The sequence below is a fragment of the Heloderma suspectum genome, chromosome 3 (assembly GCF_057233095.1).
Source record: "Heloderma suspectum isolate Gila_16-S chromosome 3, 16-S_ref, whole genome shotgun sequence".
NCBI classification, from domain to species: domain Eukaryota; kingdom Metazoa; phylum Chordata; class Lepidosauria; order Squamata; family Helodermatidae; genus Heloderma; species Heloderma suspectum.
In genome coordinates this window covers 169,753,601-169,777,355 of record NC_139460.1, presented here as the reverse complement: position 1 = coordinate 169,777,355, position 23,755 = coordinate 169,753,601, and positions in this window count along the sequence as shown.

Here is a 23,755-nt window from a genome sequence, read left to right as displayed (position 1 = left end):
TCTGTCTCTGCCTAAAGAAGACTCCAAGGCTGGAGGAGCACACACAGAGCCGGGAAACTCACTAAACTAAATCTCAGTCTTGAACTCCATTCAGTTCCTACAGTTGCTGACATGGGCCTGCATGCCATTTCTGTGATTGAAACACACACACTTTCAAGGGTGCTTCCAGATGAGACTTTTATTGAGCAATCGCCCTGCCTCGAACATGGAATTTTACAGGGGGTCCAAATGAGGACATCATCCATTGTAACCCTCCCGTGTTTTCCCACTACTTCTTCTTTCTCTTTCCTCACTCGAAAACAATCAGTTAAGGAGGAAAAGACAGAATTGGTGCACAATGCCTTTTGAATGGCAGTGCTAGGAGCTGTCTGTGTTAAGCACCCTAAGGGTGCAATCCTATACACTTTTAGACAGAAAAAAGTCCTACAGCTCCCAGCATTTCCCATCCAGCTAGGCTGGCTGGGGAATGCTCGGAGCCATAGGACTTTTTTCTGTCTAAACATGCATAGGATTCTGCCTTAAATCTCTTGAAGAACCACTAAGATTCTTGGAATCATACCATCATACCATTACTTTATGGAAGGTCTGAACTAAAAATTACAAGAATAAGCAGATATGGGGACAGAGACAACTCCACAGTTTTACATTCATTCTTTTGTTACATTCGTTTCTTTTTGACATTCTAGACAATGCTAGCCACTCATGCAATTCCTATTAAGTACTTTCAGTTGCTGACATTGTGCAGCTTACCTCTTGTCCCCATATTACAACTGCTGTAGCAGCCATGCTGGAACCTCACAAGGTTCCATATGGAAAGCAACCAATTGGGAGAAACAACTGTAATTGTGCCATAGCTTATGATACTGGTATGGCAGCATAGCTGTTCTGCCTCTCAGCTGCAACTGGGACCAGTGTGCTCAGTGGTGAGGTGGAGATGCAGAGGGAGGAGAAGGAGATGCACTGGATGCTAGAATGGGCTGTGAGGAAAAGATGTGTTAGTAGCATGTGTTTGTTTGTGCCTAAACTAGGCCCCATCTATAATAGGCCACCTCTGTTTTCAGGGATTAGCCCTTCATCAGCAGGTTACACTCTATTAAAAATAAGATCACATAGAGCTATATTAATTTTGCACTTATAACATGTTGCTTTGGTTTCCTCTATTACATCCTCTTATCTTTTTTCTTATGTGTTAAAACATGGAGCTCAGGTTTTTGCAATATCAGAATACAAAAGCCCAAGTGAAAGCTAGAACGAAATAGCTGATCTCTGAATTTCCTCTGTTTTTGTGCATTTAAGTCACCACCTTATCTCTCCTTATTGTTCATTTATTAAATAAAAGCTAATACTGGAAAACCGTATAAATAGAGCACGTGCACCCTACTCAGGGATTCTGACAAACATCTCCTTTACAAAAGTCTCAGACTTGCCCAAAGAATTCAATATCTGTTTAATCATTTCAGTAGGAGCTCTCTATAATGCATTTCTTCAAAATGCTTACATTATCTTTAAAATGTTTAGGAGAAAAAAGCTCATGCTGCCTCAAGCAAGTGATGTCACTCTCAGAGTGACAATAAAAACACACAAATCCTCCTGTACAAGCCACATTTTATAAACAGGAGCCACAGCTGGGTGTGCTTATGTTGTAGATTTAGTCTTTTCAGCTTGTTTTGCTCCACATTTCTTTTCCCTCCATCCTTGCCTCGCTGCCTCATCCACCTACACTGTATTCCTTTCAGCTCCAGGTGAAGACCTTTTTATTTTCCCAGGCATTTTAGCTTCCTAGACTTTTAGCTTTGCTGTTTAAAATCTGTATTTCAAATTCCTGCACTGCTGCTAGGTTTTATTGTGGTTGTATTGTTATATTGTGGTTTTAATGTTCTATATATTTTATATTGTTTTATTGTGTGCCGTTTGGTTTTAATTTTTGTGAATCGCCCAGAGAGCTTCAGCTATTGGGTGGTACAGAAATAATAAATAAATCTGCACCCTGACCTCAGGCCCCAGCCCCTTCCCTCCCATCCCTTCAGTGTCCATTCACATATAGCCTTAAATTGTGTGTGTGGTGGAGGTGGTGGGTACTAAGTTTAACAGCAGAGCACATGATTTGCATGCAAACATTTCCTGGTTCAGTTCCAGGTAGGGCTTGGAAAGTCTCATGTCTGAAACCCTGGAGAGCCATTGCCAGTCAGTGTAAGCAATACTGAGCTAGATGGACCAATAGTCCAAGAGAAACTTCTTATGTCCTTGTGGCCATGTTAGAGTGTGTCTCTTCCACCTCCTCCATTCCTGAGAGCACATAGCCTTCTGCCTATATAAAGGAACAGAAAATGAACAAACTTTGTCTTGAAACCCTATGCTGTGCCTTCATTTGTATGTGCAAGAATACTTGTGAGTAAAGCTGTTTTCTTTCCTTCATTAAAGGAAGTGTATGGTCTGTTTTTAGCCTTTTGTGTAAACACTCATTCTATTCTGCCTTCTGTTTTTCTCTGCTAGCTACCTTTTTAACAGGAGGCAGCAATATCAAATAATCCCATCAGACATTTTATTTATTAATTATATTTTTACTCTTCCTAGTAACAGATGTTCTCTGGGTGGATTACAAAAGCCGAAAGAATAAAATACAATACAAAACTGCAAAAGCTAAAAGAATACAATAGAATAAAAAGCAACGAACAGCATAGGAATTACACACACATACACACACAGTCTAAAAACTAAGTCTCTAAAATTCCTGGGAGAAAAGAAAGGTCTTTGCATGGAACCAAAAAGATAACAATGTAGGTGCCAGTCATACCTCCTTGGGGAGGCATTGACGCACCACAACTGAGAAGGCCCTCTCTCTTGTAGCCACCTTCCTAACTTCCTTTGGTGGGGGCACCTGGAGGAAGGCCTCCAAAGATGACCTAAGGTTCCATGCAGATAATGACTGCTGATGCCACAAAGGCACATTTCCCACCCACTAAAGCAAGGGCAAAGAGTGTGGTCTCTCTGTACTATCATTCCTAGAAATGGAGTTTGGGGCACAGCCAATCCCCAAAACCTCAGAGTTCGGGGAAGTAGATACTCCTGCACAGTGTTGAAGTGGGAGAAAAGGAGAAGTTCAGTGGCTAGGCCAGACACAATTATGCCCACCTCAAAGGAAGTGGCATGCTTATAGGTCTGTCTGAATAGAAGTGGGTGGCATCCCACCCCACTTTGAGCCCTGCTCTGATATAGCACTTCAATTTAAAATCTTGAAAACTGTAGTCTACCTGCTCCACTATAAAACATTAAAATTATGTCCCAACTGCTATGAAAGAATGTCAAGCGGAGAATTTATTTTCCTGCTATAGAGCTTCTAAAAGGAACCATTGTTCAGCCCTCTTACAAGCCAGATTTTCTATTTGCCCAGTGTACAGGGGAATGGCAAATGTCTCCACCTGAAAAATAAAATACTGTAAAGCAGTTCAGAGTTTTTATACTGCAATTGTAAAGTATCTGGGAGGTTTGCCAGGCTAAGTCAGAAGAAGAACACCAGCATTTTCTCATCTCTAATAACAATGACCCAAAGACATGTTGAAGACTGTAAGGTCAATTTCCCTCTTAAATCGAAAAAGAAAATAAGAGAACAGATGTGATGAGTTGCTTTTGTATTTACAAATTGCGCTGGCATCTGGGTGAGAGGATGTGATCTTAGCTTGCCATTCATTGAAGTTTTGGTGTCTTTGCTTTTTTAAAAAGAAAAGAAAATGTATATATTAATTAGAAGGATCCTTTTAACTAGAGATTCTCTTCATGAAAACATTTAAATAAATTTTCAATATGAAATATAGATGTTACAGACTGTACAGAAACCAGTTTTTTTTTTCCTGAGGGTAGGATAAAGAGTGGAGAGAAGCAGACTTGTCAGCAGGTGGGGGGCGGTTCTAAATCTTCCTTTTGATCCTAAAATTGGGAGCAGAGGGGTTCTGTTAGTCCCCAAGATATAGTGTATGTTCACACATGCATATTCATCACTGGGTGACTAACATCCAGTGATGATATACATGTGTGTATAAGCCATTGCAGATCTAATATCATGGAAAGAACTTTCACATCAGCTTGTCTACCTCTGTCCTCTGCAATTCTTTTCAGTGGAGTTGGTTCACATATCCAGGTTCCATCCATCCATTGGACAAATCAAATTATGTACAGATAAACTAGTGCTTGGTCTGACACAAATAAGCCTGGCCATAGCCCTTTTCACACACACACACAGACACACCCCCCCTCAGAATTTCAGTGAACACATGAAGGGGTAGTGGGACTGCACCAGCCAGCCAATTCCCAATATTAGCACACTCCACTAATCATGGCCCCTAAATTCACATGCATAGGGGCTTCCACACAATCAGAAACCCTGTATAGTCAGGGTTCCCAATCGCATGGAAGCCCCTATGTGCATATCTGCACCCACATAGGTGCCCCTTTCATAGAATCAACTTAAAGTGTTAACACTGGGGGCATGGCCAGGGATGTACCAAAGTTGTCAGCATGGCTAGCCAAATGCAGTTCCTCTCCCCCTCAATCAGTAACTGAACATGAATGTGGGGTTTAGTGAAAAAGATTCATGACTCGTACAAAGCATGTACTTAGGCACCCTGTGGTAGAGGAAAAGATCTGTGTCTGAATCTATTGGATTGGAGTCACTGCAACCTTACCAATATGATGACAGCAATGGTTTTGATCCTTGGAAAACCACTTAGTAATTGATTTGCCTGCCAAGACACCCCAGCTCCTCACCCATCATACCTCTCTACAGAGCAGAGAAGGCTGGATCATGTTCTAGGGTACACACTATGCTCACAAGGGGCACCAGCCAGCCATGTTGGAACTAGCTTTTGTCCTGGGTGTATGTCCTAATTTGCAAATGCAGCTGTGCATTGCAGGGAATTCTGTCATTGCAGTGGGTATCAGTAATGGTGAATACATTGACTTTTAGGCACTCCTACTGCTCTTCTCATCAAAGGAACCTCAGTAAGTCTCCAGGCGACCCCAGGTTTCTGAGGAAAACACTGGGCTATAATGATACATTTAGATTTGGAAAATCCAAATTCAAATGCTTTTCTAGTTAAGAAACTCACTAGGTGGCCTCAAGCCTCCCATACACATTGCTAAGGCTTAAAAAGTTCACAGGGTGCAAAATACAATCCACTGATATTATGACAAACTGATATAGACTGATATATAGGCCAACAAGATATGTCAGTCAGCAAGCTCACCTAATCTTCTTGCAGTGAGCCTGGCTCAAAAACGTTAGTTTAATGTTTGGCCCTGAGGAAGCAGCAGGTCCCTTCATTTTGCAGCCCTTCATTTCCACAGGCAGTTAAGAGGAGGACCCACAATTGCCAGAGGCAGAAGCCCTGTTGCAGGGGTGAGGACAGGAAGCGTGTGTGTTCACTTCTGCCGACTGGTCCCGCCCCCTCCCCTACCTACACATGCTTGGCAGAATGGCTGAAAGAGCCTCCATGCTGGACGACCGGTGGGTGCACGCAGGTTGGATTCAGTGCCCCTTTAAGACGTCTGATCGGTGCTTGATTGGTTGAACGAGCTTCAAGCTGTACTAAAGAGACATGGTGCTATGTGCTGGCTCAGTATGTGCATATAAAATGTCACAAACTTCCCAGGTGGCATCACTGATCCAGTGGGATAAGAGTCCCTGAGAATGTTCCTTTAACTCAAATCAAGTAGCATTATACCATTATACCATATAACAGACTGATTTGACCCATTTGAATACTGGACCAGAGAGACTGACATGTAGTAGAATCCTATGCATTTTTTTACTTGAATGTCCTACTGTGTTCAGCGAGGCTTGCTCCCAGGAAGGTCCATAGGCTTGCCGCTGAAATCCTATACTAATCTACCTGGAAGTAAATCCCATCAAAGGCGTGTATAGGACTGCACTGCATGTCTCTCTGCTGGCTCTGAGTGCCAGTGAGGGTCAAACCAGATGTAATGGATCCCACGCATGCATTTTATTCATGTCTGCCCTGTTCACATAAAGGAAGGGTAAAGGGGCTTTTTTTGTTTTTACATTTGTGTTTATGTATTTTGGACCATGTGTATCCTGCCTTTCCACTGAATATACAGCATTTAGGGTCGCTTACAAAAAATTAAGAACAGAAATAAGAGCAATAGTGAAGGAGTCAAAGTGTTACAAAATGGAGGTTAAAAAAGCAAAAATGGAGATTGGTAAAACATTACAAAAACAATGAGGTAGCCTTTTCTGAGGCTGTACCTAAATTGTGGAACTCCGTACCCCTGGAGCTCTATTTGTCCCCCGACCCCCTCTGTTTTCTGCTGCCATTATAAATATTTTTTGACTAAAAGGAAATCTTTGTCAGGCAGCAGAAGAGAGAGACAGAGAGAATTGGACATCCTGAAGTAGGGAGTTCTACAATTTGGGTGCAGCCACAAAAAAAAGGCTTTCTCATATATCCCAACCAGGCCTGCCTTAGTCGTCCTCCATCGAGACATGGAGAAGAGCATGGAAACAGAGCACACAGGAGAGGGAGAGTGCCAACAACCCCCTTTTTCTCCTTACCTCTTTTTGTTCTTTTCTTTCCAGTAGGGCTGACCATGGACCCTCTGATTTGCTGTGGATGCCAGTTCGTACCTTCAGCCCTGCTTCACTTTGGACCCAATTCAGACCCAATCCGATTCAGACCCAATCCGATTTGCTTTGGATTTGGATCCAAAGCGAGATTTGAATATCTGAATTATTCGGATTTTATGTTTTCCCATTGACTTGCATTAGAAACCAGAAACGGCCATAACTTTTTCAGAAGTGCATGAAATCTGGACACCAGGCAGCCCCAATACAGGTTACTGAACCTGCCAAACGTCAGACAGTTTGGTGTAGTAGTTTTTGTGCTGGACACAGGTGAAATGTGCTGTTCTCAGAAACTCAAACTGAAGGTAAACTAAAGGGATAATCAGAGAGGAGTTGGACACGACTTAACTACTGAACAACAAGGAAGAGGTCACTATCCCTAATCTCTGGTGTGGGTTTTTTTGAAGTGCAAAATGACCCCTCTCCCCTAGTACTTTCCTATTCAGCTTCACACTGGATGACCTCAGGCTCTCCTTGGCTGAATGGAATACACATTACCTGGGGAAACAGTTCTGCCCTAGACCAGGACACACTATCCAGACTGGGGGCAAGCCAGCCTGGCTACTGGTGCTGCTGGTCCCACCAGCACCTCGCCCATCTCTGCCCCTGCCAAGACCCCTTAGATGCCTCATATTGGGGTTGCTCTGCACCACAGTAAACAAACAAGTTGTGTGTTGTGCCCTGAGCACTATATATTATATATTGTATAATGTATATGTGTAGTGCTTTGCCCACTATATTGTATGGACTTGTGTGCTTTGCACATGCACACGCGCACACACACACACACAGAAGTGCAAAAGAAAAGGAGATACTGAAAGAAAAGCTACCTACAAGCTAGTGGGTGGGAGGGGTACGCTATAAAGCCTAACAGAAAAGGATTGGAGCTGCAGTCCATATTTGTTTTTAGAAAGATAAGAGTTGGAATGAGAAGGGAAGGAAATCAGGAATTGAGAGGAGCGGGGGGGGGGGAGCTAAAGAACAAGGCAAGGAAACTAAAGTACTTTAAAAATGTTTTTGAGGATTTTTAATTTTTTTATAAAGAACCTGGTAGAAAATAAAGAAAGGGAAGACTAATAGGAATGTTTTATTGAGAAAGGCTGGGTGGGAAGGAAGAAGAACAAGTGAAGCTGCAGCAGAACACACAGACCACACAAATCTAGCTAGCCAACTCTCTCTCTAACCAACTCTCCCTTATAGTGCAACGAAAGCAGACTGATCTCCTGTTATATACAGCATTCTCCACCTTCTCCCTCCACCACTGTCACTGATTGGAGACTGCTGGGTTATGTTCAGCCCTAATCTGGCAACTAGAGTTGCAGTTTGTCAAGGCTCACCATTTCCCCCCTCCCTCCTCTCCCCTTCTCCCCTTTGTTGTTCTCCTCACACACTCACACCTATCTTTCGCACGTTGATATATTTCGGAGACAGGCTGTCTGCACTTCTTCAGAATGGCTTCAGAATAGCTCCGAATCTCTGAGGTGCACTGACGCGCTTTGGGGGCGACCTGCTGCGCTTCGGGCTACCTCTATTCTGACCCACTTCGGAACTCAACAAAGCCCCCCTCCCGAAGCCCCCCGATCCGCGGCAACTCTGTGGAGCCGCCAGCAGGGGCCACCCGCAGCCTGTATTTTGCCATGATAGGCTACGTAAATACTACGTAAAATGGCGTCCCTGCATTAGCTGTGATAGGCTACATAAGTATTTACATAGCCTATCACGGCTATAATGAAGAAGCGAATGGCGGCCGCAGATGCAGCCACCATTTGCAAAGCAGCATGAACGGCAGCAGGTAAGTGCTCCATTTCGCATGCCTTTCACGGGGCGGGGGGTGGGGGGCTTCGTTCCGCCACAGATTTGGGGGGCCGAATGCACTGGAGTTCAGCCTCACCGAGATCCATGGCGGAATTCTCTGACATCCCTAGATTATTTGGACCAAAGTGGTGTACAGTCCTACTTTCCAGCATTTTTTTTCTTCAGCCAGGCTTATTTTTGGTCTTGCAGCTGGGGAAAAGGTCCTTCAAGCAAAACAGCACAATGAGTTAAGGTGGGGAAGGGAAGATGGTTTTGTTCCCCTTGTCCATGTGCTCCATTTCATGTAAAAATAAATAAATTGACCCCTCCAACCCTCTCCCATTTTGTACGAGTGGGCCAGATATGTGACCAGAAAGACATGGCTTCCCTATTGTATCTAGTTTGCCCTGAATCAAGCTGTGCTGGCCCTGCAAAATCAACGGCATACTCTCTTAATGGGCACCTGGTCTTACAACTGTAATATCATAAAGAAAAACAACTCTAAGGGAGCATTCCTATGGCTGCTAGTCAGCGGCTAGATGGCCATAGGATATATGGTTTTCTGGGAACCGACCTTCCCCGTTCCCTACTGCCTCGCAGGCAGTGCAGAACGGCCTTGCGCTCCCTGCTCGGAAGAGGAGCATGGAGCGGCCAAAATGGGGCGTTCCGGGGGGCGTTAGGCAGATATACCGGTATGACACATCCTATGTGTCGTCATGACACATCCTATGTGTCGTCTGGCAGCCTCCTCCCCTGCTCTGCCTTCCTGTGGCTAGACAGCTGAAATCGGCTGTCTAGCTTAGGGGTGTATGGACTGTACTCACCCTCGTCCGCTGCGGGGTCTGCGAGGGGGCGATCCGGTCCTCCCCCCGGAATCCTCCCCGGCCGACTCCGTTCCACGGCAAGTCTGCAGAGCTGCCAGCCGGCTCTGGCCGCTGCTGGACTTCCAGCCGCAGCTGGTCTGCGGACACAAATGGTGTCCGGCATAGTGGACACCATTTGTGTCCCTGCCTTTTGCCGTGATAAGCTATGTAAATCTTTATGTAGCCTATCACGGCAAAGAGCAGGGACACAAATGGCGTAGCGGACGCTATTTGCGTCCCTGCTCTTTGCCATGATAGGCTACATAAAGATTTACATAGCCTATCATGACAAAAGGCAGGGATGCAAATGGCATAGCGGATGCTATTTGCATCCCTGCTCTTTGCCGTGATAGGCTACATAAATCTTTACGTAGCGTATCATGGCAAAAGATAGGGACGCCATTTGCATCTGAAGACAGATGGCAGCGGATGGACGGCGGCAGGTAGGATCCAGCTGGCGCAGATTCCCCCGGGGTGGCAGAGGTGAGTCTTTCATTCTGCCGTGGACTCCGGGGCGGGGGGGATTCTTAAAATCCAGCCTCATTGGAGTCCATGGCGGAATTCTCCGCCATCCCTAGTCTAGCTGCAAATGCAGGGTGGGAGAAGCACGGAGGGAATGATCTCCTCTGTGCTTCCCCTGCCCAGCATTGGAAAAGCGGTCACCTCCAAGTTTGGAGGCAGCCACCTATCCCCATAGGATTGCGCCCTAAATCCACTTGCATACAATAACAGTGTGCCAACAGCTTGTGGCAAGTTGTTTCATCTGGTATGGTGGAGGGATGCTTACTTAATGACGGGTGAAGGATTTTGTGATTATGAGCTGCTGTCTCCCCCCACCCCCTTTTTAGATTGATTGTTCTAATTGTGTTTTATGCTGCTTTAATGTTTTAAGTCTTTTGTATGTCTTTTTGAGTGGTTCAGAAAGGCAGGATATAAATCATATGTTTCTAGAGCTATATCACTATAAACTGAACAGAAAGACAAGAAGAAGTGGTTCGAAGTAAGTAACCCCAAATCCCACCCAAAATCTTGAGGGTTTTTCGGACATTCAGTGAATGGACCCCACTTTGTGTGGTTTCCCACTGCACATAAACATTAGAACATAAGAAGAGCCATGCTGGATCAGACCAAGGCTCCATCTAGTCCTACATTCTGTTCACACAGTGGTCAACCACCTGTCAATGGGAAACTCGCAAGACACCTCCTGACAACTCACCCTCAGGCAAAACTCTCCAGGCAAACTCCCTCACAGATGACTCTCAATAGCTCCTTGTATTTGCTCCAGTCACAGCCTTCCAGCCAACCAGCTTTGGTTTGGCCAAAATTCTATCACCACAATTTAGGATCCTTAGAATGTCCAGTCATTCTCCAATCAGATGGTACCAAATTTGATCCTTCTTTCCCATATATAAGACAGAAACTGACCTCATATTCATATCTCAGTGGTAACAGTAGCTGCCATTCCACCTGCACATCATATTTACGATGTAATTCTCCTCAGGCACAAGCCTAGCTAAAAGACATAACATTTGCCCTTGTACTATTAACCTCTTCAGTCATTGAAACAAAACATAACAATTAAACTTTTTCCTCACAAAAAGTCAGTTTCTTCACATGCTGCTACAGAGGGTAGGAAGTGATACACAAACAGAACTCTCCTTTGGCCCTATTGGGACCATAAGAGCAGTAAAACCGGAGGGGGGGAAAACCAAGATGTAGGTACTGTGGGTTGGGAAATGAACGACTCTGGATGGAGGTTTAACTGGTCTTAGATGGGGTTACACTCCCACTAAAAGACCAAGTGCGTAGTCTGGGAGTCTGTGCTAAGTGGAGCAGCTTAGGTGGCTGCAGTGTGCAGGAATGCTTTAACCAGCTTAAGCTGGTATGCCAGCTGTGGCCCTATCTGGAGAGGACGGACCTTGCCTCAGTTATCCATGCACTAGTGACATCCAGACTGGACCACTGTAATGTGTTGTATGTGGGGCTGCCTTTGAAGACAGTCCAGAAACTTCAGCTGGTGCAGAATGCGGCCACCTGAGTGTTGGTGGGGGCGAGGCGGTCAGATTATAAAAGGCCTATGCAGCACCAGCTACACTGGTTACCAGTGTGTTTCGGAGTCCAATTTTAAGTGCTGATTTGGACCTTTAAAGCCTTAAGTGCTCTGGGACCAAATAACTTGAAGGACTGCCTTCGCCCATATCAGACTGCTCACAGGTGGGCTCTCACCCGACCTGAGAGTCCACCCGTCAGCTCAGCTCTAGATTCTAGGTCAGTGTAGGGAGCAGTCCAGTTCATCAGACATCTTAATCCATAAACTATGAAGGTAAGGTACTAGCATAAAATCTGGTTTAGTCCCATTTTAAAACCATGAACATGTTAATGTCATGAACGTTTACTTGACTGGATTGTGGTTTGGGATGTTTTGTGCAGATTGACTGTTAAGCTTTGTCTCCCTTGGTAAAGTAATAGGTCTACATCAGCCGCCCTCTGGATGTGTTGGACTACAAATCCTACCATCCTGATGCAGCATGGTCATGTTGACTAGGGATTATGGAAGTTGTAGTCCAAGACATCTGAAGGACACCAGGTTGGGGGGAGGCTGGTCAACATGGTTGAACACTTTCTGAAAGATACAAAATGAGACACAATGGAGGCATTTGCTTCTCTTCATAGTGGAGGACTTCACATTTCCCTGATTTGTCTGTACCACATCAGGACCATTTATTCCAGAGATGAAACAGAGATTAAAATGATTTGAGCATTTACTGGTATTTTTGGATTCATATTTTTGAATTTGAAATTGGCAATTTATGTAATCAGTATAGAAAGTTTTAAAGGATAAGGAAAAGAGCCCATCTGAGTCAAAAGTTAAGATAAAACAGCTAAAGTAATGTAATCAAAGACATTTCTAGTGACTTAGTATTCTTTTTGATGTAAACTCAGCTTCTTTTCACCTATAATTTCATTAGATTGTTGTTAAACTGAATTTACTAAAACAAAACCATGCAGGTACCTTTATTTTATTTTATTTTTATTCTGTTCTCCACCATGATCTCTCTTCACAATGATCTCTTCATTGCCACTTCTATAGAGATACCCTTTTAAAACAGGAAGATTTAATATGCATGTCTGGCATGATTGCCCACAGAGCAACTAAGGTAGAAAGAGGTATTAAGACCGATATACATTATAACTGGATATATCTTGCCAAAGAATTCTCAAATGATCGTGATGAGTTAGAATCAAAGCGTGGCTGAAGCAGATTGTGATTTCATACAATACCTTTTGGAGGTAGCAAGAATATATGTAGCAAGGTTAATGAAGGAAGGATATCAAGTGTACTTGAGGTGAAAAGTTGATTTATGAAGCAAAAAGAAGTAGCAGTAATGAAAAAGATTGCTTCCTTTGTTAAACTGAAGGAAGCTAGAAGAGAACCAGACAGAGATTCCCGATTAGGTTTTGAAGAAATCATGCCATGATAATGGCTTTACTAACACAGATCTTGACCTTGGAAGTCCTTTCAGGTTGAATAACATAATTGAATAACATAATTATATGAATAATGTTTGAGTCTGATCTCTGTGTTATGGCTCACAATTTGTAAATGATACATTTAAAAATATAAAATGTATATAAAATGAAAAAAGATGAAGTTTTAAATATAAAATCAGTCCAGGTGGGTAGCAGTGAGAGATACTTTTTGGTGGTGGTGCCCTGGCTGTCCAATATTCCTCCTCTGAAGGTTTCTCAAGTGTCTTCTCTGTTATCTTTTCTGTGATGAGGCCAGGCAAAATATTTTCTTTAAAATTCTCCCAGGACTTTAAAGTGTATTCCAGTGTATTCCTATCAATGGCTACTCAGAAATAAATCTCATTATATTTAAGAGGGCTTATTCCTAGGTATGTGGTTATAGAACTGCAGCCTTGTTCCCTTATAAATGGTTTTATGCTGCTTTTATAAACTGTTTGTATGGGTCTTAATTTCTGAAGTAGCAGCCATTTGGGATGAGCAAAGGTCCCAGATTTGCCTATTTGGGGGTTGTTTTTAACTGAAAAATGTATCATGTTTTGTTAAGGAATGTATATTCCACCCTTCACAACAGAATCCAGGGTGGCTTTACAACATTACAAAATGAAAATACGATCAATAGAAATACAACAGTTCAAAATTAAGACACATACAGTTCATAAAAGCAGCAAAAACACAAATTTCAGGGAACACTGTTTAAAGGCGTTTAAATACACTGTTATATAACAGCCTTTCCTAAACCCATCTCTTCTAGATGTTTTGGAGGACAACTTGCAGGATTCCTGAGCATTGAACCTGCTGTCTGGGGCTGATAGGAGTTGTAGTCAAAAATATCTGGATGGCTTCAGGCCCCTTGCTGTTTCTTTACCTTGTTAGATGTACACTGAAAACGTCTTAAGGCCAAATTGGATGGTGAAGGCAGCCACCATATTTGTTTAACCACATGCCTGCCTTATTCATATGTAGAAAGAGTAATAGTGGTGCGATGGGTCTGATTTTAAGAAGCTGAACCCTTTCTCTTCCTCCACAGTCCACCTTCCCAGGCGTTTTTCTCCCAATCTGGCTCATGGAGTCCGGCTGGAGACAGGAGTTCTGGTAGCTGATCATGGGGAGGCAAGCTCTCGAAACCCATGTGCCTCTTTTGATAGCCCTGCTCGAGCATTCATACTTATGCATTCCCCATCACATGAGAGCAGAGGGGGATATGGTTGCTGGCCCTGCCCCCTCTGTTGTGCTCCTGCTGCATCCACATATATACTCTGTATTGCAGAGTAAATTTTGTCTGACCGCACATAAGACAGAAACAGGTGAAAGCTTCCAGCAGGACCTCTTACTTAACATGATCAGGCATTTTTCTTGTTACAAATTATGCCAGCTGCTTCAGAATCTTATGATACAATTTATTAAGAATGAGGCCAAAATAATCCTTCTTTTCCTATTGTAAATGACAAACATGAAATAAGGAAAAATGTAGTTGCAACAGAATGCTGTGTGACATTCTGTTTTATTCATGAACTCTATATGTAATGTCTAGTGTACTGCTACTGTTCCTGCTAAGTATTGGTATCAGTAATTACATATATTTTGGTTTTTAATTAATTTCCACAAAACAGATCATAAAAGATAGGGGAAAAATTGCTTTTATATATACTATAGCTACAGCGTTAGAATCAATTTCAGTTGGCTACAACATTCTAGAAAAAGTGGATTATACATAAACATCAACAAAAGCAGACTAAATATCCATATATGTGTCCACTTGCAAGTGGAACCTATATACCATCCTTTCAAATGTTGATAGTGTTGTTAGTAGGGATGTACGGATTCCCCAACGTCCATTCCGGTGGGGAATCCGCAGGGGGGGGGAGGTGATCCGTTCCTCCCCCCCCCCGGAATCCGCATGGAGCGGTTCCACTCCGCGAGGATTCCGCAGAGCCGACGTCCCATTCTGCCATCTGCATGCCCAGGATTCCCCCATTTTTTCCCCAGCTCCCCAAACTTACATAAATAATTCCGTAAGTACCACCGAAAAATCCTTGCTGCATGCCCGCCGTCGGTCTCCGTAAGTCTCGGGTCATAGGGAAAATGCATCTTTATTTTCATAAAAAGGGTAAAGCCCTTCGCGGGAATTCCCCACGTAACTTCCAGTCACCGGACCTCACCGGGCCTCAGCAGAAAAGATGGAGGATTTCCATGGTCTTTAAGACTCAGCCCCAGCGAAAGAAAGCCTCGGTCACAGGGAAAATGCCTCGTAAAAAGGGTAAAGCCTTTCACGTTCTTCTTCATTTCCGATTTATGGATTTCTTTTCGTAATTATTTTTGTAAATTCTGCCATTCGGCAGACACACACAAAAAAGGGTCCACGTGAGCTCTGGTCCGGGTCGACTGGGCTGCTCCGTTCCGAGGAGGATTCCGCATACCGGATTTGTCAGAATTCGATCCATTTAAAATTCGTGCAGAATTCTCTGACATCCCTAGTTGTGAGGTCGTCAATCCATTTCATTATAGGAGGTGAGCATTTATCCTTCCAGTGTTGTAGTATCAGTCATTTGGCTGTCAAAAGGACATGGAGAATCCATTTACTCTGACCGTGCATTAACTTCCAAGAAGCAGATAAATAATTTAAAAGAACGTCTATGTACATCACTAAATATTAAAGAGTGTTCCAATATAAAGTTTATCCATATAATAACTTCCTCCCAAAAGGAGGCAACTATTGGGCACCTCAAAAAACATGTGGTTAAGAGAAGCATTAGGTGTATTACACCTCCAACATTTAGCTGAGTTAGACAAACCTTTATTAAAGAGACCTTGTGGCATCCAATAGACCCCAAACAAGAGTTTTTGCTGAATGAGATGTAACCTAAGATCCACAGACACTTCAGCTACAGATGCTAAAGCGGTGAACCATTGATTAAGTAAAATGGAATAATCCAGTTCCCTATTCCATTCCTGCTTAAGACCCTGTGTGTCTTATTTATTTACTGATAAGTATTTATAAACTTGAATCATGGCTCAGTGTAACTGATCAGCTTCAATAGGTACTTCCAATTGCAAAGGGGACTCTGAAGTTGAAAAAGTGGCAGGACCAAATCTAGATTCTAACAAATGTTGCAATTACAAGTATTGCCATTCAGCCATAGCAGGTAGATCTTGCAAAGCTGAGAATGACAAAAATTGACACTGTTGTATTTCTATTGATTGCATCTCATCTTCCCTTCTAATATGATCAATAGCACAGTTCCCCAACATGGTGCCCACCAGATGTTTTGGACTTCAGCTCCTATCAGCCCCAGCTAGAAGGTCCAATGGTCAGGAATCCTGCAAGTTGTAGTCCAAAACATCTGGAGGACACTGGTTTGGGAAAGGCTGAAGGTATCATTCAATTGCTCTTATCCAGTAAGAGAGATGCAGATGTTAGTGCTCGTTGCCTATACTCTTCTAGTTCCCGCTAAGGATGTACAAGAATTTTGCTTTAGTTTGTGACCAGAATTTGCCCTGTTCACACATCCCTGAATGCACATATGAATGTGAGTGTATCCCTGAGCTTGTGATACCGGTTCAAAAAGACCACATTTGGAAGAGTGTGTGCTTTTAAAAGTGCACTGTTTGACTATTTGGTGAATGAGGGGAAAGTATGCATTTGGGTGTGCCCTTTTTAAATGTGCACCCAAATCTGTGCTTTTCCACTTCTGAAAAAAAGAAAAGAAAGAAGTTCTGTCACAAAGTGAATTCCTTACCTCCAGGGGAATGGGTCATTTCCCATGACTTCTATCTAAAAACAACAACTTGACCACTTGCATAAAGCCACTATAAACTTTATTGGTCCTTGTTACCCCACAGGACCATGGAAGTCAGTTGTTGCAGAATCAGAACCACTTTTTGATTTTACTAGGTAAGTACTCACAGGACCAGGTTGTTTGTCAGTGTGCCAGTACTGGTACCTGCAGGACCAGACCGGACATTCACTGATGCAAGATAAGCCAATACAGGTAAGTATTGGCAGGACTAGGATGCATACATACTGAATGATGTCAGTGTATACAGGATCAAGCTGAATACCCAAAAGGCAATATGGTCAAGTACATGCAGATCAGACTGAGCTACCATTGTGGAGTAAGCCATCATCTAGTAATTGCCAAATCAGGCTGAATGTCCACCAAGTTGGTTGGAGGAGTAATCAGTTCAATCCCACGCTGCTGTCTACACTAGTAGGTGTTCCCCAGTCTCCAGGTATCTGTTTCATCCCCTTGCTTTGCCTGGAAACAACAGGTGTCTCTCTAGGCCCTCCAACTTCCTTCTTTGGCCCCTTCAGGTTGACTTTTACCTGGTGCTGAGCTCCCTCTTTTTCTTCTCTCACTTCAGCTGCATCCAGTCTTTTCTCCTTCCTCCTCCACCTCTCTCAGAGTCCTTGAGCCTTTTAAAGAGCCCTTGCCCTGCCTCCCTTATGTTCTGTTCACTTAGTTTGAACTGTTCCTGCCCCTTTCCCTCCCTTCGCAGATTACTGGTGGTTTGGTTGTGATTGATGCGCAATGAGGGTGGACTGCAACCTCCATCAAACTACCCAAACCCTGCTCCTGCAAGAACTGGCTTCCCGCTGAACTCCTGGCATGCTGGCCATTCCGTATTGCGGAGTAAGCAGCCACAGTCAGGTGCAAAAGCCGGTATATTGTATTTAGTCACAGCATGGCAGCAAGCCAACTGGCGGCAAGCCAGGAGGTCAACATACCGACACGTCCACAACCCCGACGTCACAGCCGTTGTCATCATGACAGCACCACCAACAAACCAAAACAGCCGCCCACAGCCGCACACGCACTGGGTTTTTTTGTGCTATGGGAGAAATACATGGGGAGGTCATGATGCTCCTGTTGTGGTGAATTAAAAAAGTACTCTTTCCATTTGGAGATAACATGGGATAGGCAGGGAGAAATGGTGGGAAAATCACTGGAGGATTACGTCACTGGAGGATTACGTCATGAGGACTTGCAAACCTCAGTGAGTGGCCAATCATGAATGTGCAATAAATTGCTGGTGTAGAGGTGCCCTAAATCTGGGATAGTGACAAAAACAGTACATTTTTGTAGGCCTGGTTGTATAGGCCCGATTTAGATTAAACAGAATGTTGAGTATTCACTGTTGCTATTAGGTTAGGTTATGAGTATTAGGATACTCATAAAATCCTGTGTGCGATGCTAAACATTTTTTTTGTATGGATTATTTTCAGGATACAATATACAAAGAATTGTTTCAGAGACTTTTGCTAAGGGGGTGTTAATCTGATTCAGCAGTTCTACACAGCGAAACCCAGGAAGCTGAGGCTTCACATACTTACTGTTTCTCTCAGGTTCAGGTCCGTCCTTGCCAGGTTCAGGTCCCTTTCAGATCGCTAAGTGGATGTTCAGCTGCCGAGAGCAGCTGGTGGAAGGAGGCTGCACTCTTAGGTTGATCTTTAGATTCACTGGAAAGCCCGTTAATATAAAAGCCCAGGGATCTGTCTGAGTGTATACGCAGTGTGAGGAATTTCGAGTGGGTGCCTCTGATTATCAAATGCACAATCGTTCTGCTGGTAATGGTTCTTTAAGTACTTCATTTATAATGAGGTGTTTTATCATGTGCATCCTAATAAAAGTACCGTGCAGATTGCATGAAGATGTTAACATGTGCTTCCATAGATGTTCTGCAGCATGCTCTGTAGAAATAATGGGCTCAGCTATGGGTTACTGACCCTAAACCCTTCTATTTTCCCTTGGCTTAATAGATTTCACTTCAGCTACTCTAATTGGCCCTCATCTCCAAACCAAGTAATTGATAACAGACAGATGCAGGTCAATCAGCAGGTTCATTGCACAGAATTTCATTTGTTTGTTACTGTGAGTCACATTCATTAAAGGTCTATTTGTTTGTTCAGATCAGATCCCTATTGTATTTTCATGAACTCTAATGTAAATCCACTACCACCACCGCTGTTATGAGACTGGGAGCAGAGATAACGTTTTCTCCTGGTGGACCCCTCTTCTACATGGGTTCTCCAGGAAAAGAATTTTTGATAGGCTGCCACCTGTCACTATGAACCTCCCAACACACCCTAGCCTGTCCAGCTGCTTAGGGAGTTTCTGAGCCCTATTGCCAAGGACCCTTCCCTTCAGCCCAGGCTTAGGACAAAAGAAAAACAGAAGGTACTTTAGACTTCCTTCCCAAAGCCCAGAAATAGAGAGGTTACCAAAACCCTTTTTAAAAAGTCTTAAAACACGAGTGGGAGCTTTGTAACCATGCAGTCTTTCACATAGGGGAGAGTTTAGTGAGAAACTCTTTTTGAAAACAACACAGCCAAATGTCCAAATATATAAAGGAGTTTATTGGTGGGCAGGTGGAGGGGGAGGGAGCGAGAAACAAGGGGAGAACCACCAGGGAAAGCAGTGAGCACCCACATAAACAGAATTCCAAAAGAAACAAAAAGTCTAGTCACATTACCTACTTGAGTAGAGCCTTGAGCCCCAAAGCCTATGCCAATTTTATTGCAGAGGATGGTCTGGGAGAGAGAGAGAGAGAACATCTGGCTTCCAGTTAGACAGTATATAGGAAAGCTCTAGAAGTACTGAGGGAATCTTTTTTATGGTGATCCCCCCTCAGTAAAAGCCAGCCCCTTAGCAGAGACTGATGGCTGGTCTGTCCAATAACGTGATAACCTCCATTTGCGAGCGGAGATGGGTTAAAGAAGACGCAGACAACAAGCTTGGGTTGAAAATTGGGCCACATTTATTGAAATACTTGCAAAGGGGTAACTAGGACGGGCATCTAACTGTGTCAGTGGCTAGCTGGCACTTCTTGGGCGAAAACATACCCAGCCTGAGGGGTGGCGGTGATCTCGCCATCCCTCCAGACTGCCCCTTCTGGGGGAGGTAGACCTTCCGGTGTCACCCCCAACCCGGTACCGCACAACACCTGGGTGAGTGAGTAGGGTTGGTCTCCCAGGCAACCCTTATCCCCCCGCCGAACTGCACAACCCGTTCGGGGGGCCTCAGGCATCACCTGTCACCATAAGGTGCCTCTGCATGCACACCATCCCTACTTTCCTGTTTTTGCCCATCCTAGCCGCCACAGGAGTCACAAGCCTAGAGCTTGTGAAACTCCCCCCACCTGCGCAGAAGAATTTCCCGCAGGCCCCTTTGCAGATCAGACAGACATATGTTATTCACTAAATGAGACAGTGAATGTCCTACCTGTAACGCTCCCTCCTTGTCCACAGACTTCCCTGGCAGGTGGAGTATCCTTCACCTCATTCACATGGCCATAAGCCATTTCTCTGTGCACTTTCAGACGTGCCCTGCTACTGGCAACGTCATTCCATTCCTTCCCATTGATCCATGGGAGCAGTGAGGGCTGCAATAGGCTACTTCCGGCCAGGTATGCCGGACCACCTGCATCTCAACCAAGGCCTGTTCGATCAGGTCCTTGCCTGGCTTACAGCCGAAGTCATTCCTTTCAATGTGCAGCACCTGGACCTGCGGAGGAAGACTGACAAACTTTGGTGGGACAGAGTGAGGAGGGGACTCCCACCGTATGCCACGTCTATGGAGCCACTGGATCTTAATGTGACGGGGTGACAGCAGCTGAAGTCTGAAGACGACATACGCCCTTCATGCGGCTCCAGACATCATATCGTGCCCATGTAAGAGCACCCGTACCGGCATACGACGAGTCTGCTGGTCTAAGGAATAAGCATATTAGGGCAAGCAAAGCGAAAATTGCGTCAGGAAGAAGCGGACAATTCGCGAACGCAGGCCGAAACGCTGAGAAGCCCCATTTTCAAAATGTCGTAACATGCCTGAGAGAGAAATCTCCAGCAGCTACCATGGAGACTGCTTCCATGTAACAACAGTGGGTTCTGAACTGCAAATTACCTAGGCATAGCGGGATAAAGCTAATGCAGAAACTGCTCAATTGCCCTTAAGTCATCAGCAAACCGTTGAAGTGATAAAAAAAAGGAGGCTCCTCCTCAGACCCGTGGCATTTCATAAAACCCGTAAAGTGCCACCAGAGCATAATCCGTTGACTTACGTTTGGCCGTGGACCACTGCCGTGCCCTTGCCATACCGATCAGTTTGATCACCAAATATGTAAATGGGTTACATTGGGCCAGACCTGTACCTTGAAGCAAATCAAGGCCCTCCGGGATGAGTCGGCCTTGTGAGCCCAGACCAACCCTGCATTCCGTTAAGGCTGCTACGTGGAACAGGGAAACATCTTATTGGAAAGCTCAAATGGAGGGCCATTACCGCTAGAGCCCGAAAGGGGGTATCCGGAGAAAGAGGGTGGTTAATTTACTAATGCAAGCAACATCTGTGCCCAACACTATCTAACACGCCGAAACGTAAAATCTGACATGGAGTCAGTGAAACCCACCTTTGTGGGCCGAAGGCTAAATGGCCAGCTTGCGACTTATGGTCACAAATAGTCTGTTGTTCCTTAAGGAGGCGTGAAATTGTGGCCAATGATCTATAGATAATGGCCATGAATCCTGTCACTGAGGCTTTGCCTAATGCACGGCACACCCCACCTGCTCTGTCACAGGCGGCTCCTGTATGGAGAGCCATGGAATGCAGGCTGGCATGCCTGGCTTCAGTATCCCGGTCTCCCATAGTACTGCAAGGATGGGATCTGGGAATGGAGCACCCGCAGGGCTAAGGCCTGGAAGATGTCGACCTAATTGCATGACAAGGCATCGACAATTGGGTTTGCCTAACCCGGCACATGGTGGATCCAGAACCAGATGTTGTAACACTGACTCTGGAGCATGAACACACTGACACATGACATGACCCTCCAATTTCAGGAGGACGGAGAATGGATAACGTGGTCATGTTGTCATACCGAAGGGGGGGGGTTACTGACTTGGCTATAAGGTCATCCCACAATATGCTTGGTGGGGGCAGCAGTCTCCACTCTACAGGCCACTACCCCCAGCACAATCGGACCTGCCCTAAGAATCTGAAACCCCTTGGGGTAGCGGCGGAACCATGTGAGTCCGCAGTCCGGCTTTGAGGAGAGGCTCACACTTCCGGAAGGAGGTGCCATTAAAGCCCTACTAAGTTGAAGCCATGCCTGATGTATAACTGCTTGGAGCTATGCCTAAAAGACCTGAAAGTTGTCCTGAGGGAAGTGAGAATAACACCTAAGGGTATCGGATTGGCTTCACCGAATGTTGCTGTGGGAGACAGGCCCTCAGCCTTTGTGAGCTAAGGGGCACCGAAGTAACAGGAAAGGGGAGCGATACTTGCATTAGGTCAGAACATTGACCACCGTCTTTGGACTCCATGTAGCACATGCCCCTCAGGGACCCGTGGACGGGATCCCAGACCAAGACAGCTGCCTCATCGAAGAGGTGTGTCGCACTGAGCAGAGATGATCAGGGATCTTGTGATTAACTGACTGGCCCTCAGGGAAGAGAGGTTACAAATCAGGATAGCTCCCTAGAGGATTTCCTGGGTACCATTTCGAGAAGGGAGATCCCTAGAGTAGCTAACAGGGTGTGGAGAAAAAAGGGGGGGGGCTAAAACCCTTCTGCCAGTACTGCCTTGTTAACCACTTAGAACCTAGTATAAACCGAGTTCTAAGTTAAGACGCATTCCCCCAGTTGGGGTAGTGTCTTAAAGCCGGAGTAACGGTGCCAACCTAACTAGGCGTGGGCCATCCAGAGCTTCCTACTGCCTCAGCTTTTCCAAGGGGGACTTCACCATCCCCGGGCATTGGACAAGAGATGCATGAGTGCTGACTGCTACAAGGGAGCACTCACGACGGAAACTGCATGTGTCCTAGGAGTATGTGCCCTTGGGGGTTTATTCCCAGCACAGATAGCAGTGCTGAAGCAGCGGACCTGCCATAGGCCGAGGGCCAGTGCGGGAGACCGCCTGGTGAATGTGGCCACTGCCAGATCTGTTGCCAACCCCGACTGGGAAGGAGTCAAAAATTGGAGCGAAAGGTCCTGGTCCAACAGGTCCTTACGCAGAGCGGGGCAATGGCAGCCCTCCTGCGAGAGGCCTCAACAAGCCATTCACACACCTCCTCGGGTGAAAGACATTATGAGAAGGAGTAGCCCTGGTGACAATACAACTCGCCAGATTAGCATAGGGATCTGCTATGCCCCTTACGTGGATGCCTGAACGGGCGGGGGCAGGCGAGGGATCCTGAATTAATCCAGCAAAACCCAGTAAGATGCTGCATTAAGTGGCTGGCGGAGCTGCAGGCGGCCCGGGCGTCATATAGGGAGATGACATTGGGAGGGACAGCCGTCCCAGGGAGGTAAGCTAAGGCGGCAACCCCACGGCCCTGAAGGTCACCCGTCTGGACAACTGGGGTGAGGTGCAGTCATCTCACCCATATCCAGGACAGTCGTGTCTGGGTCCCCGGGAGCAAGGGAGGCGATGCCACTTGTAGTGCTCCAGATGGAGATGCCCCATGAGGGCGGACCGCCTCCAGCTGTGGTGTGTCACCTGGCCTGGGCGAAACCCCAAGAAGGAGGATGTTGCTTGGATCACTGCTGACGGAGATGCCGCAGGAAGGTGGTCTGCCTACAGTGGTGGAATGCTGCCATGGTGAACCTGTGAAGGCGAGATGGAGACCTCAATGGCGTCCGGGTGCACTGAACCCAGAGACGAGCTGAAATAGAAAGAAGTAGCGAGCATTGGGTCTGCTGTCGCGTTCGTTTAGGGTAGACCAACAGGATCCCCAAAGAATGCTCAGCGGCTTCCAGACGAGCAAGAATTGCCACCAAAACCGGGTCTGTTTCATCATCAAACTCAGAATCGGGCCTTGGCAGCGGACTGTTGGGGAGGGGAGGCGGGGCCCTACTCTTCCGGGGCCCAACCCTTCTCGATCTTTCAACCTTGGCCCTTCTTGGGGGGGCATGACGTAGAAAGTGAGGTAAGCTTGGCAT